This window comes from Vicugna pacos, chromosome 8 (genome assembly GCF_048564905.1).
Source record: "Vicugna pacos chromosome 8, VicPac4, whole genome shotgun sequence".
Taxonomy (NCBI): domain Eukaryota; kingdom Metazoa; phylum Chordata; class Mammalia; order Artiodactyla; family Camelidae; genus Vicugna; species Vicugna pacos.
The window spans coordinates 5,077,494-5,092,144 of NC_132994.1; the positions used below are offsets into that span (position 1 = coordinate 5,077,494).

General features: G+C 34.0%; 1 non-coding gene across 1 annotated transcript; it reads right to left on the minus strand.

The window, feature by feature from the left end:
- Positions 1 to 2,882: 2,882 nt before the first annotated feature.
- On the minus strand, positions 2,883 to 2,989 carry LOC116279690 (U6 spliceosomal RNA). Its single transcript, XR_004188992.2, has one exon. It is a non-coding gene; the product is annotated as a U6 spliceosomal RNA (small nuclear RNA).
- Between the last annotated feature and the right edge of the window lie 11,662 nt (positions 2,990 to 14,651).

The following is a 14,651-nucleotide window of genomic DNA, read 5'->3' on the forward strand; positions in this document are numbered from 1 at the left end:
AAAGTTATAAAATTCAAATGAAGTATAACTAGGTAAAAATCTTTTTCTTCTTAGCCAATGCCCTTTACTAAAAAAAAAAATAAAAAATTAAAAAAAATTGGTTTAGCAGATTACCTTTTACTTAGGAATCTAAATGGAAGATAACAGGTCTGATTTATACATTTTTAATAGAAAAAAAATAAATTTGACTCTATATTAGATCTGTTCCTTTGACTTCAACCCTGTGCTCTGTTTCCTAAGTTTAGTCTTGCTGGTTCGGCACCTTTTGTAAAAGAAGGTTGCCTAGAGCCAGAAATGTACAGGATATCACATTCTCAAAGCTCTGACCTTTAAGGATGTTAATACTTTTCCATTCATACAAAGATAACAAGTTGCAGAATAAAAAATAACATTTGTTGTTTTGGAGGTTTACAGGGACATCATGAGCTGACCCACGTGGACAGCTGCAAGAACAAAGGATTCTAAGAACAAATAATTCCTACACCCAGAAGTTTGCAACAACCAAGCCTACCGCCTACCCTTTTTTAGTATAAAAGGAGCCTAATTCTGACTTTGGGAAGATGGTTCTCCAGGACATTAGTCTGCTATCTTCTCAGTCTGCTGGCTTTCCGAATAAAATCATTATTCCTTGCCCCAACACTTCATCTCCTCATTTATTGGCCTATCATGTGAGCAGAATGAGTTTGGACTCAGTAACATTTAACTTCAGATAATGAGGGATGTCTTATTTATAAAGATATTTCAGATGTACAGAGTGTGTCCACATGCTGACTTCCAAGTATAAGAAGCTAAACATCTTACTTCTTTGTTATCTGTGTTTTATAGACGGCGGACGGAGTAAACACAGTTACCATCCATTGGACTTTTCTTGAATCTCATCATTTGAACTATCTCTGAGAGATTTTAAAATACTTTGTCTTTTGAAAAGTACAAAATAATTTTTCATCATGTCAAATACTACTAGAGACAATTCCTATATCAAGTATTAAGAAAAACATAGAAATGGTTCCTCTGCATCTGGAAGAAAGAACCCCTGGTGCCTCATCAGTCTCCTCTCTGTATCTCCAGTATCAACCATCCTTTCAGTGACTGCCCCGGGGGTTTACCAGTTAACGGGATTATCAAATCTTGATGAACCCCTTTCCTCATTTTCTTACCTGCTTCTGTGGAACAGCCAGATTGAAGCAGATTAGTCACTGCAGCTTTGGGCTGGATTTTAACTACCAACACTGAAGTGAAAGGTGCTCTCCTGAGTCATTCTGTCCCTCTGGGTTATCTCTGTTTTTAGTCTCTGTTACACAGGGCAAAATACCAGGTGTTGAACCAGAAATTTCATGGAGTTTTCGAAATGTCCTCACTACTTTCATTTTAATTAAGTTGGAAAGAACCTGAAGTTTAAACACGGTGAGCTCAAGAGAGAAATATATGATTAGGGTTTAAGATTAAAAACATAGCAATGAGTAATTCCATTCAGCTACATGTCTAATTGTCGATGGACTAGTGGAGCAATCAGTAGTATGATGTTAGGACATTTTTGGTAAACCATTGCTTGCTTTCACATTTGGAGGTTTTATATGTGAGAAATGTGAAACAGACAAAGAACAGCAAACTCTATTTTCTCTCTATTTTGATTTGCAATAGTTTCCTTAGATTCCAAGTCATACTTTTGTGGCCGTATTTAATATTGCTTATTCTCCCTCACTCTCCTGCCCTCTCTTTCCTTGCTTGCCTGTCTCTTCTTCTTTGTAAAATAAACCTCATGGGAAATTCCTCACTTATCTTCTCTGAAGCTTAGCTTTTCATTTCTATTCTCTTGCCCATTTCAAGTGCTACTTTTAACGTTTTTGGTGCCTTGGTGCTGAGTGTTGGTAAGTGGCTAACTCCCTAATTTCTGAAGGGCTGTCACTGAGGCAGTTTCAAGGCTCGGGTAGGTGATTTTAGTTCAGGGTGTAAAATCAGCAGGTTTTTGCCATAAACAGCATGCTTCACCAGTTATTTGGAGCCAAGCTAAATAATTAGACGTAGGCATTACATGCGAAAACTCAGGCTGATGCACACATTTTGAAAAGAGCTTGGGGCAGGGATTGGGACATGTTCCCTCTTCCCCAAGTAGCTTATCTATCTTGCATTTCTGCCAAATCAAGCCAAGAGGTATCATGAGGATACCTCTAGTATAAATGTTTCTCCCAAAAAGAATTATAGTGATTAGTTTCATTGGTAGGTATTTATTTTAATTGGTGCATAAATCTATGCTTACAGGAGTTTGGCAGGGTTTCTTATTTTAAAATTCAATTCTAGATTTTATGACAATTTCTGTTGCCTTTGCCTTTCATTACGGAAGTTACAGCCATCCCAATAGCGGTGGCTTACTGGCTCATGAGTTCAACCAGATAAAGAAAACCTTTGAAATTGAAAGCAAAATTAGATATTGATCCCATATGTTTAATTTCTATTTGTTGTAGTAGGTTGTAAATAGGAATCTTACCTGTCTTGTACACTGCCCTGTGTCCATTGCCTGCCTCATATTAGGTGCTTGACAAATGTTTTTGATTGATGGACTGCATGAGTGATATCTTAGAATTGTCTTCTCCAGACTTTTGCCTCCGGCCCTACTCCCCCGGGCTCTTATTGCCTACTTTATTTCTCAAAGCCAAGTTACATTTAACCAAGCTTCATAGAAGACATGGGGTTAACAGTAGGGAATGACGATCTAGAAAGGGGAAAATAATAATATGTAGCACAACTGCAATGTTATATAGCATAAGGTCCTTCACAGCAACCCTTTCTTTTTTTTAAATTGAATTATAGATGATTTACAACATTGTGTTAATTTCTGGTGTACAGCATAGTATATACATACTTATGTATACTTATTCTTTTTCAAAAATATGGAATGCTTCCTGAATTGGTGTGTCATCCTTGTGCAGGGGCCATGCTAATCTTCTCTGTATCCTTCCAATTTTAGTATATGTGCTACCAAAGTGAGCACTATCGTAACCTTTACTAATTAAGGCTGGAGTCTTGTTTCCAAGGACGACTTACTCACCTCACTCTTACCTTCCTTCCAGGAGAAGTGTCCAGATGCTGTCTCCAGCTCCTAACTGGGATTCTCCAATCCTCTCTCTACCTTCACATATTGGAATCATATGTTCTCAGAAATTTAAGTCCTTCACAAGATAAATACTCTTAAGATGATAGACAGAGCTATTTACCTCTTCTTTTTTTACACTTTTTATTCTAGTGTAGGACATCTGCTTAACATTTGTACAACCAGAAATCCAAGCAGAGGGAAGCATTGCTTTTAAATATTAATTCCAATCTTCACTTCAATGAAAGGAAAAAAAATAACTTCTGGAAATTTGACAAAAATTCTTCTATCCCTCTATTCATCTGAGTTTCATTTGGAGCCAATTCATACCTAATAATTTAGGAAGTTTGAATGTGATGGATGCCAATTTCTTGAATTCCAATTAAATTCAACAAAAATTGAGTGAGAACCTATGATATGCCAGATGGTTTTCTATAATGAATACAATGCTACAAGGGAAAACATAGTTTAGAAAAAGGGTGAATATGTCCAAATGTAGCTGAAATATAATATAATGATTACTATATTAGCATGATGTGGAAAGTTCTAGAAGAGCACAGAGGATGGAGTAACTGTTCTAATTTGGAATTTCAAGGGACCTGGTACAGAAAATGTGTCATTGAAGCTGGACCTTGAAGAAAAAATAGTAATTAAGAAAAAAACTTAGAAAAGTAATTTTAGTAAATGTGATAATTTAAATACATGTGTTAACTTTTTAATCCCACCTGTATAGTTGGCAATATTATTAGGAAAAAATGAAAGAAGTATGTACCTTCCACAAAAAATTTAAAGAGAATTGAAGAAGGGACTCTTGCAGATAGGGCATATAAACATATTTTTATACCATGAGAAGTACCTGAAGGAAATAGTTGATGGAGAAAGTTAAATGCCAAGGAGGGTGCCAACGAGAAGTACAGTGTTGAACCGTAAGATGAGCCAAAGTATACAGCTTTATGAGGTTGCTACATCAAAAATTAGAAAGAATATTTTTATAAGGAGGTTTACTTAGCACAAACTTTTGAATTGCCAAAAGTTTAAGCAAAAATAAATATAGTGAAGACAAAGATAATTTTCAAGGAGACTGATTTTATTTTATTTTTTATGTTTATATATATATGTGCTTCTATTTATTATTTTTCACTGAAGTATAGTAGATTTACAATGTTGTGCTAATTTCTAGTGTACTATATATATAAATATATGTATATGCAATAGGTATATTCCTTTTCATATTCCTTTTTCATTATAGGCCATTACAAGGTATTGAACATGGTTCCCTCTGCTATACAGTAGGATCCAGTTGTTTATCCAGTTTCATGGTGTTTTCCTTGTAGTCCCACTTGTGCAAGATCTTCCACCAGAGTTCAGTAGGTATTCTGTGAGAATTACTCCACATGTAGTTGTATTTTTGATGTATTTGTGGGAGAGGGTGAGCTCCAGATCCTTCTATTCCAACATCTTGAAGCTCTCCTGAGACTGCTTTTAAATTTTAACTAATACACAGTATTAGGATGTATAAACTCCCTTGGACAATAGAAAGATACAGAAAACCTGGCAGTCGATTTTAAAGATAGATAAGGATAAAATAAAAAGAAAGGAATAGACCCAGATGCAAAACCGATGGAGGTGGGAAGAGTCTAAACAACACCCATTACTAGCCAACTGTAGTCAACAACATTGACTTACAAGAATATTTTATCAGGTCAAATTAACATTTAATCTTGGAATGTGAATATGATTCGATTTAGGAAATGATGTAATATCCTGCTGATCCTTGTTCAGATAGGATAGATGTCTATGCTCACCTTCATTGATGGTAAGAGGCTTAGGATAAAAGTGAATACTGCATTGCTGTGATGACTAAGCACTCCAAAACCTTAGGGGCTTCATGACAACAGATATCTATTTCCTGTTTGTATTTTATGTCAACAGATTGCTCAGATCTGCTTCTGGGACCTCCTTTTCCAGAGCCCAGATTGGAGGAGCAGCCCTATTTGGGACATGTCCTTCTCTTGCTGGAGGGAAAAAAGAGAACTGGTAGTAATGTGTGATGCTTCTGAAAGCCTTTGCTCATAGGTAGCATACACCGTGTGTTCTCAGATACCATTGACCCAGTACATCACTAATCCATGAGTATCAACAATGGGGCAGTATACACTCCTCCTACAGGAGGCACTGAAACTCCTGCAGCATTGAGCCTGGACAAATCCTCCTACAGGAAGTAGAGAAGATACCTGGGGACTATGATACAAGCGTATATTCATAAAGAAAAATGAAATCCCATTAGAAAATCTCTAAGGTATTTTCTAGCTCAAGACTTAGATCTAAGTTCTCAGATGACACCAATGTGGGCAGCTCAGAGTTCAGGTTATGAAATCCTGAAGGCACAACCTTTGTACTTCAGATATGATCACAAAAACCAGCAGAGTCCTTGTCATTTCACATTGGTCTTATTCCTGTTATTTTTTACAGTAACTGGCAGTAGATCTGCCTCTTGATTAGACTTCGAGAGCAAAACAGAGCAAGGAATTATCTCAAACATTATACTTAGGAACAAACAAATTAACCAAGTTGTAATACGGGGAATGTCTTCAATTATAGCTTAAGCGTTACTGTCAATTGAGAATCAGTCACCATTGATAGAATTATTCTTATGCTACATATGACATGGAAAAGTATTTTTTTTTTTTAGGTAGCAGGAAGTTTGGGGTGCATTTAGGATGGGACAAATAGCAAGTGTTTGGAGAATTCAGTGCTATTCACTAATATGTTTCACTTCAGTCTTTGAAAGTTAGTAGGAAGCCCGAAGTCACAAATTAGATAAATCATTACAAAGTAGCTAAGCAGTACAAAACAGTATATTATTACTAAATTGAGATGATCTTTACAGTGATGACTGACTTCTAGTTTAGAACAGATGAATGAGGGGTAAGCAACAGCATGATTATTGATAAATTGTCCACATGCATGCCTTGGGACAAAGAAGACATCAAGGAACTGGCAAAGTGTTCTTTTCAAAATGTGCTGCATCCCACAGAGTTTCCAAAGGGATGAAGGACGTAATGGCCAATAACATTTATGCTTAAAATTTGTCAAATATCAGTAAGTGCTGGGTACAATGCTACATTCCTCCGTATGTCTCATTTAATCTAAGCCTATCAGCCCTCTGTGAAGTCAGTACTATAATTTCTATCTACTTTTGGAAATATGAACATTGGCTTAGAGAAATGAAATAATTTATCCAAAAGCATTGTTTCAATAAATTTTGATGCAGTTTCGCTGTAGAAAAATCGTTTTCTGTTTATCATTATGAGACTACTGCAGTAACATGAACTCTGATGATAGTAAGTGAGATTACACTGTTTGTTAAATCCTGTAGGCTAGGCTTTTTATTTTTTCTTAAAAACTGTAGACAAAACACATCTCTCTTCCCTGACATCCTTCATTGGGATGATAGTGGTGGTGAATCACAAGAGATAAATATATGTTGGCAATTTTCTAGAAGTGAAAAAGTGATGGAAAACAAATCTACAGATACAGAGAACAGAGAAACTTGTAGCTTGCATTGTAAATAGGAGGGGGATGCAGTATATTCAGGGCTGGTCATCCTGATGGAAATCAGGGAAGGGGACAGTTGAAAAGCCCGGTGAGGAACATGAGAAAAGGAATAAAGTTATTGAAAGTTTATCTTCAGAAAAGTTTTCCCAATTAGCCTTCATCCCTCCACCAAGAGAGCTAAGCAGTCTGATGCTTACACCAAAAAATAAAACAAAACCAAAATTACTTGGAGTTCCTTCTGTAACCCTGCTAATTAATGGGACTGTGGCTCCCCTTAGCCTCACATTTTGTTGACCTTTACTCAGATGGGGGTTCTCTGAATAGTGAGGAGAAAGCAAAGTTTGTAGTGCAGCGAGCCTGGTAAACATATCAATTCTATGCAGATTTCTGGTCACCATTTCTTTTCAGGTAGGAACCCAATAGTCAAACAGAGCAATAGCAGAAGACCAAAGAAATAAGAAAAGTAATGTAGTCCTTTCTTGAATATGAAAAGAGCCACAAGATCTACAGACAAATAAGAAAAACTTGGCATGAAAGAGAACAATCAAGTTAAAACAATGCAAAACAAACAAACAAACAAACAAAAAAACCCAATGGGCCAGTAGGGAGCCAAAAGATTTCGTTTGAGTGTTCACAGAGAAATGTATGCAGATATTTTGACCATGAGGCAGGAATTTGTCACTCAATGGAAAATGACATAAAAAATGTTTTGAATTGAAAATATAATTGTAAAAATAATAATTTAAAACTCAAAGATAAAATCAAGTGAAAATATGCCTCATAATGTAGGGCAAAGGCTGTATAATCTGAAAAAAAAAATAAGAAAAAGAGGATTGATTCAAAAGTAGTGATATCTACAGATAATGACTGGTATATATAAAATAGTTAAACAAGTTTATATCATTTAGCACAGAGAAATACACTCAATATCTTCTAGTAGCTTATGGTGAAAAAGAATATGAAAATGAATATATGTATATTCATGTATGGCTGAAGTATTGTGCTGTAAACCAGAAATTGATACAACATTGTAAACTGACTACCTCAATTAAAAAAAACAAAAAGAAAAGAAGTGACATCTATAGCACATGGAACTATATTCAGTATCTTGTAGTAACCTATAATGAAAAAGAATATGAAAAAGAATAATGTATGCATATGTATGACTGAAACATTATGCTGTACACCAGAAATTGACATAGTGTTGTAAACTGACTATACTTCAATTAAAAAGAAAAGAAAAAAAGAATAAAAGAATTGACATCTAACTATAGTAGTTCTAGGCAGAGTAACTGAGGAGACCATAATCATCACGGAGGTCACATGAGTGCAGGAGAATTAAGTATGCAGATAGATACAAATAAACAATGCTGATAGAATCATAAAATTATAATGCCTATATATTTCCATTTTTGAGACATAATTTGCATGGAATGTATGTTCAGAACTTAAATATAAATTATATGAGTTTTTTAAAAAAAATGTTTATGGGCAGGTGACCCACTTCCCTGTTATGTTGTAAAACATTCTCATTGCCCCAGATACCCCTCTGGTCCTTCCCCAGTCAACTCTTGAGCTGTACCCTAACCCTAGTCAACTACTTACTGCTTTGATTTCTACTATGCTTTCTGTCATTCTCTGAGGTAGACCTTTACACAAAAGTATGACCCACATTGTTTCCTCCTTTGTGACTTTACTCAACAAAATATTTTTGAGATTCCTATGTGTTTTGGTGTTATTACTTAGCTTTTTTTTTATTATTGTAGAAAAGTGTTCCAAAGAATAAATATACTACAATCTATTTGATCATTCACCTGTTGATGGAATTTTAGTTTTTTTTTTTCAGCTTTGGCATACAATGCATAAAGCTTCTGTGATTTTTCATGGTATATGTCCTGTTTGTTTGCTTCACTTTTTCATTGATATAGGTTTTTATGTTTATTTCTCTGGATAAATATTTCTCTGGATTAACTTTTTGTGTGTCTTAATAGTATGTGTATGCTCAATTTAAAACAAGCCCCCAAACAATTTTTTAATGTGTCTACACCATTTTATTCTTCCACCAACTATATATGATAGTTTAGGTTGCTTCAAGACCTTGATAACCTTTGATGATGTCAGATTTTTTTCAAGCCTGTTTCGCCTTGTAAGAGAAATAGTGATATCTTGTGGGGTTTATTTTCACTTTCATGATAATATGAGTCAATCACAGGATTTGGCATATGATATGGTGTGATATTATTATATGACCTATCTAGAAGAATGATTCTAGTATAAAGGAAATATACTTTTTTTTCTTACTCTATTAGTTGACACAAAAATCACAAATTTTGGTTTGCTTCATCTCTTCATGTGCTTATTGGCCACTTGAATGGCTTTCTTTGTAAATTGTCTGTACAAATATTTTGCCCATATTTCTGTATGGTCGCTTGTCTTCTATTATTGAAATACAAAAAAGGGTAAATGGATAGATAGAAAGTTTAAATATCTAAATTTGGGATAGTAAAGTATCCTTGTCAGCTCTGTTATTGCAAATTTATTTTCTTAGCCTGTGGCTTCTCTATTCATTATCTTAATAACATTTTTAGCATAAGTTGTTAATTTTGAAGAAGTCTGATAACTTGGTCATGAACTATTATTTCTTTAATGCATTACTGAAATCACTTTGCTAGAATTTCTTAAATATTTTGCATTTATGTTTGTAGGAACGTTAACTTTTTTTCTTGAGTGGGAGTGGTGTGTTTCTCTGGTTCAGTATCATGGTTATGCTAGCCTTGTAAAATGAGTTAGAAGTGTTTACTACTCTTTTTTTGAAAGAAGCTGCGTAACATTGACATTATTTCTTCAATAAATGAGTGAAAGGATTACCCGTAAGTAATGCAGATCTGAAGTGAGTAAGAGCGTGTGTGTTTGTGTGTGTGTTGTGGGAGACATGTATATGTGCCAGGAGGGTAGAAAATTGTAATTAGTTTTACTATAACAGATTTAGAGAAGTTCAAGTTTTCAAATTTTTATTGTCTTTTCTTAATGTTGTGTCATAAATATTCTATTTCATCTAAGTTATTAAATTGTCTACTATAAAGTTATTAATCATGTGCTGCTATTATTAATTTAATACATGTAGATTATGCAGTGAAGTTTCCTTTGCTATTCATTATATTGGTAATTTTTGATTCTCTGCTTTTATTGATTAGATTTCTTATGTGTTTATCAATTTTATCAATATTTTTAAAGGCTAATTTTTAATTTTATTGATATTCTCTATTACTTTTTCATTTACTATTTCAGATATTTTCATTTTTTATTTTTATATTTCTTGTCTTCTACTTATGTTGAATTTAGTTTTGCTTTTTCTAAACCTGTTCATGTAGAAAAATGTCGTTGATTTTACACCATTTTCTTTTCCTAATATAACATACCAAATAATCCCATCTTACAATTTCTTTAGCTGCAGCTTCTTGATAAACTATTGCATAATTATGGAATGTCCTTTTTGTTTTTGTATTACTTTTTCTTTGATGTCTAATTTGTCTGATATGAATATAATTATACCATTTTCTTATGTTATAGGTTTAATGTTTATATTTTTCTACTCATTTAAAAAATCATTTGTATAAAATGTTTCCTTTGTAAACCACAAACAGCTGAATTTTGCTTTTTAAATTCAATCTGACAATCTGCATTTTCATTTTTAATGCAATTATTGATATGTTTTAGGTAAAGTCTAACATATTAGTATGTAGGAAACCTACAGCATGCTTTCCTGACTCTCTTTCTGATTTTTGTTCTAATGTCATGTAATTCCTATCTGCATATGGTATAAGTTCCACAGTATATATATTTTTCTTTGAAGAGTCCATAGTTTGTTATGAAGGTTTTAGTAATTCTAATTTAAAAGATTTTTATACTTATGTTTTATGATTCATTCTTTCTTGAAGCTTTGGTTTACTTATTCTAGGCTTTTTTTTACTCAAAAATATATTCTTTTTTTAAAAATATGTCTTGAAGTTTAAGTCTGATAGATAAAAATGTTCACATCTTATGTTCATCTGAAAAAGACTTTAATTTGCTCTCACTTTTGGTAGGGCAATATTCTTTGCTGGGGATAGAATTCCACGTTGCCAATATTTTTGTACTCCTTAAAAGATCTGTTCCAAATGTCCTCTCACCTTCATTGGTTCTGATGAAAAGTTATTTCCCTTAGGGTTGGGCTTCTTAAGATTTGTTCTTCATCCTTGGTTTTCAGCACTTTGCTCATTACATGTCTGAACATACTTCTTTTTTCTGGTTATCTTTTTAGGGGTTCATTGAAATTCTTGTTTCCACTGGTTGAAGTATTTCTTTCATTTTGGAAAATAATTAAACATTACCTCTTTTTTTTCCTTCCCATTCTGAGATTTCAATTGTACATCTGCTAGATCATCTGATATTGTTCTATAGATCACTATGGTTTTACATTTTTAAATTAAGTTGGATTAATTTATGTTCTGTATCCTTCAAATTTACTAATTCTTATGTCTGCTATGGCAATTATAAGACTTTATCTCTGATATTATATTACTCTGGTATAGCATTTTTATTTAACTCTTTAAAAATCTTGTATTTCTCTGTTGAAAATACTCAGATGTACACACATATCTTTGGCCTTTTCCACCTGATATTTTAACATAAATAAGGCTGATAACATCACCATTTAGTTCATTTCTGGTTCTGCTTCTCTTAAATGTTTCTTCTCTTGACCATGGGTTACATTTTCTTGATTCTTTATATTTCTTGTATTACACAATTTTATGCAAGCCATTATGTATCAAATAATTTTATGAACTATAGTAAATGATATTTGTACCCAGGAAATTTCTTTTGTCAGGCTTATAATATTGGGTAAGGGTGTCTGAGTCAACTTTATATATATTAGCTGGACAGGACATTTTTTGTTGCTTTGGTTAGATTTCGTTCACCACTCTCTTCAAATTAATAACCAGATATATTTTAGAGAAATGTTTATGTTTTAGCAACCAAGTACCAGTTCTAAAAAAACAGTGGGGATATCATACTTTTTTAGAATCTGGCTGTCAGCTTTTCAGACACTGTGATCAGCTGTCCTGGCCATGACATTTTCTCTCTCTCCTTCTCTGTTTCTCTTTGCTCTACTTTCCGTCACTGATCTCAGCCTTAACTGGTGGTGGAAGAATATTCTATGAATGTCCAAATGCCTATGAGTGTTGTCCTCTCAGTTCTTTTTCCCTCTTCTGAGATTTAGTGAGTCCCACACTTCTATACATAGATGTAGTATCTGTCAAAAATTTCAATTTAATACTTGATTCAGGAGACATAGAGGAAGGGAAGGAGAATAAGAGCTCTATTACACCTAGGGCTAACTTGAAAGTACTGTGTTAAAAAAGAAATATTGACAGAGATTATGCATGTGTCAAGTTCCAAAGCTAATGAAGAAGAGAAGTAATGCAACCATCAAAAATTGAGAGAGACACTGAAAAATGGAGATGGGTATTATGTAAACAAATTCATCATGTTTTACAAAAGAGACTCAGTTGACAGTGTCCACAGTTTATTAACCCAGAAAAAATGCATAATATTTAAAATTTTAGAGGTAAGCAAACAGGAAAAATGGTTAAATTGTCATCCGTGAGGAGAGGAAGTCACTGATGATGGAAAGGTGTTGGGTAGGCAATCACTTCACTTCAAGAATAGCATTGTATATTACTTGATTTATACACAGTGCCTCACATGGGTCTTCTGGTGTTTTTATTATAGATTATGAAAAAATAAAAGAGGACTTGGGGTTAGGGGTGGAATAGGGGGCCATGTCAAAAACACGTTTGTTTTCTGGGCCAAAAAAAAAAAAAGTACTTGAACAGGAATATATGCGTGCATTGACAAATCTGCCTAGTGATATGGTTGAAATCGTAAGCTCTATTGAAATGAGATCAGAGGAATAAAAGATAATGCTTATTCTAGCAATGAATGTGCAGTATATCCTTAAGTTCGGGGAAAATAAAGTTTTATTTTTCAAACATCTTTTTGAGAATTCCCAGGTTATAAGGTCAGGAAAAGAAAGTAGCTGGATTGTGATTGAAATACAAAGCTAAACTGCATTAGTGATTTTATATGTTTAATTTATTTGGGCTTTCATGTAATGATAATAAGAATCCTGTACAATAAAATATGTGTTTACATCAAACATATGACTAGGACGCCCTTTGGATAGGTGATGTTTATTTTCTACAATCGCTAGCTAAGATTTAATGACAATAGCCATAAGTTCTGCTTGCATTCTCTAGTGTAGAGATGCTATGAGTTTAATTAGAATGCAAATATCAATGGGATGAGGTAAACATGGATAAGTGCATCCAGGTAGAATAGCTAATACTGATGGTCACGTGTATAAAGGAATGGATATCAAGAAAAAGTATATATAAACATGTTTCCATGAGACAGATAATTGGACCTTTAGAAAATAAGTTATAGTCAAGAGGTAATTTATTTAAATCAATGCAAATTAACCTTCACCTCTTCACATGCATAAGATGAACAAATTAAGAAGGATAGTAACACAAAGCTTGTACATATTTGGAGCTTTACTTTACCCAAGACAAATCTTTATCATTTCATCTTAGCATTGAAACAAGAGAAGCAGCTAGACTAGGTCAGTCCAAGTGAGTGACCCTTGACCACTGAATAGGAATTTGAGCTCATTTCCCTTCTGTCCATTGCCTGAAGAAAACTGTTCTTTGAACTTTCCCTGATTCTGTGAATAATAGGGAAGATAATTGGGATGTGTTTTTAGGATAGCATTAACATGCTGCTGTCTCTTGTCAGAAAGTTTTCAGTTATAGGGTATAAAGGTTATAGCAGAAGTTTTCTATGAAGTATATGAAATGAAAATGCTGTGAAAATGTAAGTTTGTATTAACTTGTGGTAATGGGAACTTGTGGGGAATAAGTGAAAATCTGGGCTGAAAGTGTTTACAGTTATCTTTTTTTAGAACACAGTTGGATGTTCCTAAAATTTAAGTAAATGGTACATAAAAGTCCAGTGAGATCATGAAAAAGACTAAGAGAAGATTTAGCTTTAATACTTGATCCACACATTTTAGTGGCTTCAGTGACCTAGCGACAAAGAGTGCATGTTTAGTGAGGCACATTTATTGCTCTGTTAACAGGTTATTTATTTTGGAGTTCTACCATACATAAAGTCAAAACCATTTTTCGTGCAATATTGATCTTGATAAATTTAAACCCCTGAAAGTTAAGAGATCAAAATTACAGGTTCTCATAGTTAACTCTGCCTCCAAGGACCCATTTTGCAACCCGTTTCCAATATAAGCAAATGCTACTTTGATTGTGTTAAATAACCATCTACATAGTGAACTTGACCTTATCAAGGGGTTATGTAAGGGGTTTATATAACATTCACACGATGTTCTCTTAACCTGAAAATAAGATGTGACTCTGAGTCATTATTGTGCAGCCGCTGATTTGAGGCTATGCTCTCTCTCTGGGTGTTTCTGGTATTTCCCGGAGAATTACCTGTTGTAGTCATAGGTGAAGTTATGGATGTGCTTACTGTGAGCTGAGCTTCCTAACACATTGTCTTTCATGAAACTCCACGTGGGAATGCAAGGTAGTGGTGTGGTGTGTGTGTGGGCGGGAGAGGGCGGAGGAATACTAGGATGGCAACGGCGAAAGCGAAGTGGAGACGGAAGAGAACAATGGGAGAGGAACAGATTAACTATATAAAAGACAATGTACCAGTGTTTATTGTCAAAGTATGCTTGATCTTTCAGATCCAGAAAGGTTATCCTATTTACGTCATTTCTTGGTGTGGTGTTTTTCAGAATCTAACCCAGTGGTAGATGGTGATATTCACTTGGTTTATTTCACAGGCATCTTTGAAGTACAAACTAGAATAAATAATGTAAAGTTGCACCACATATCATAAAGATAAATATTATTTAGTGGAAATTTGTTTTGTTATATTTACCTAT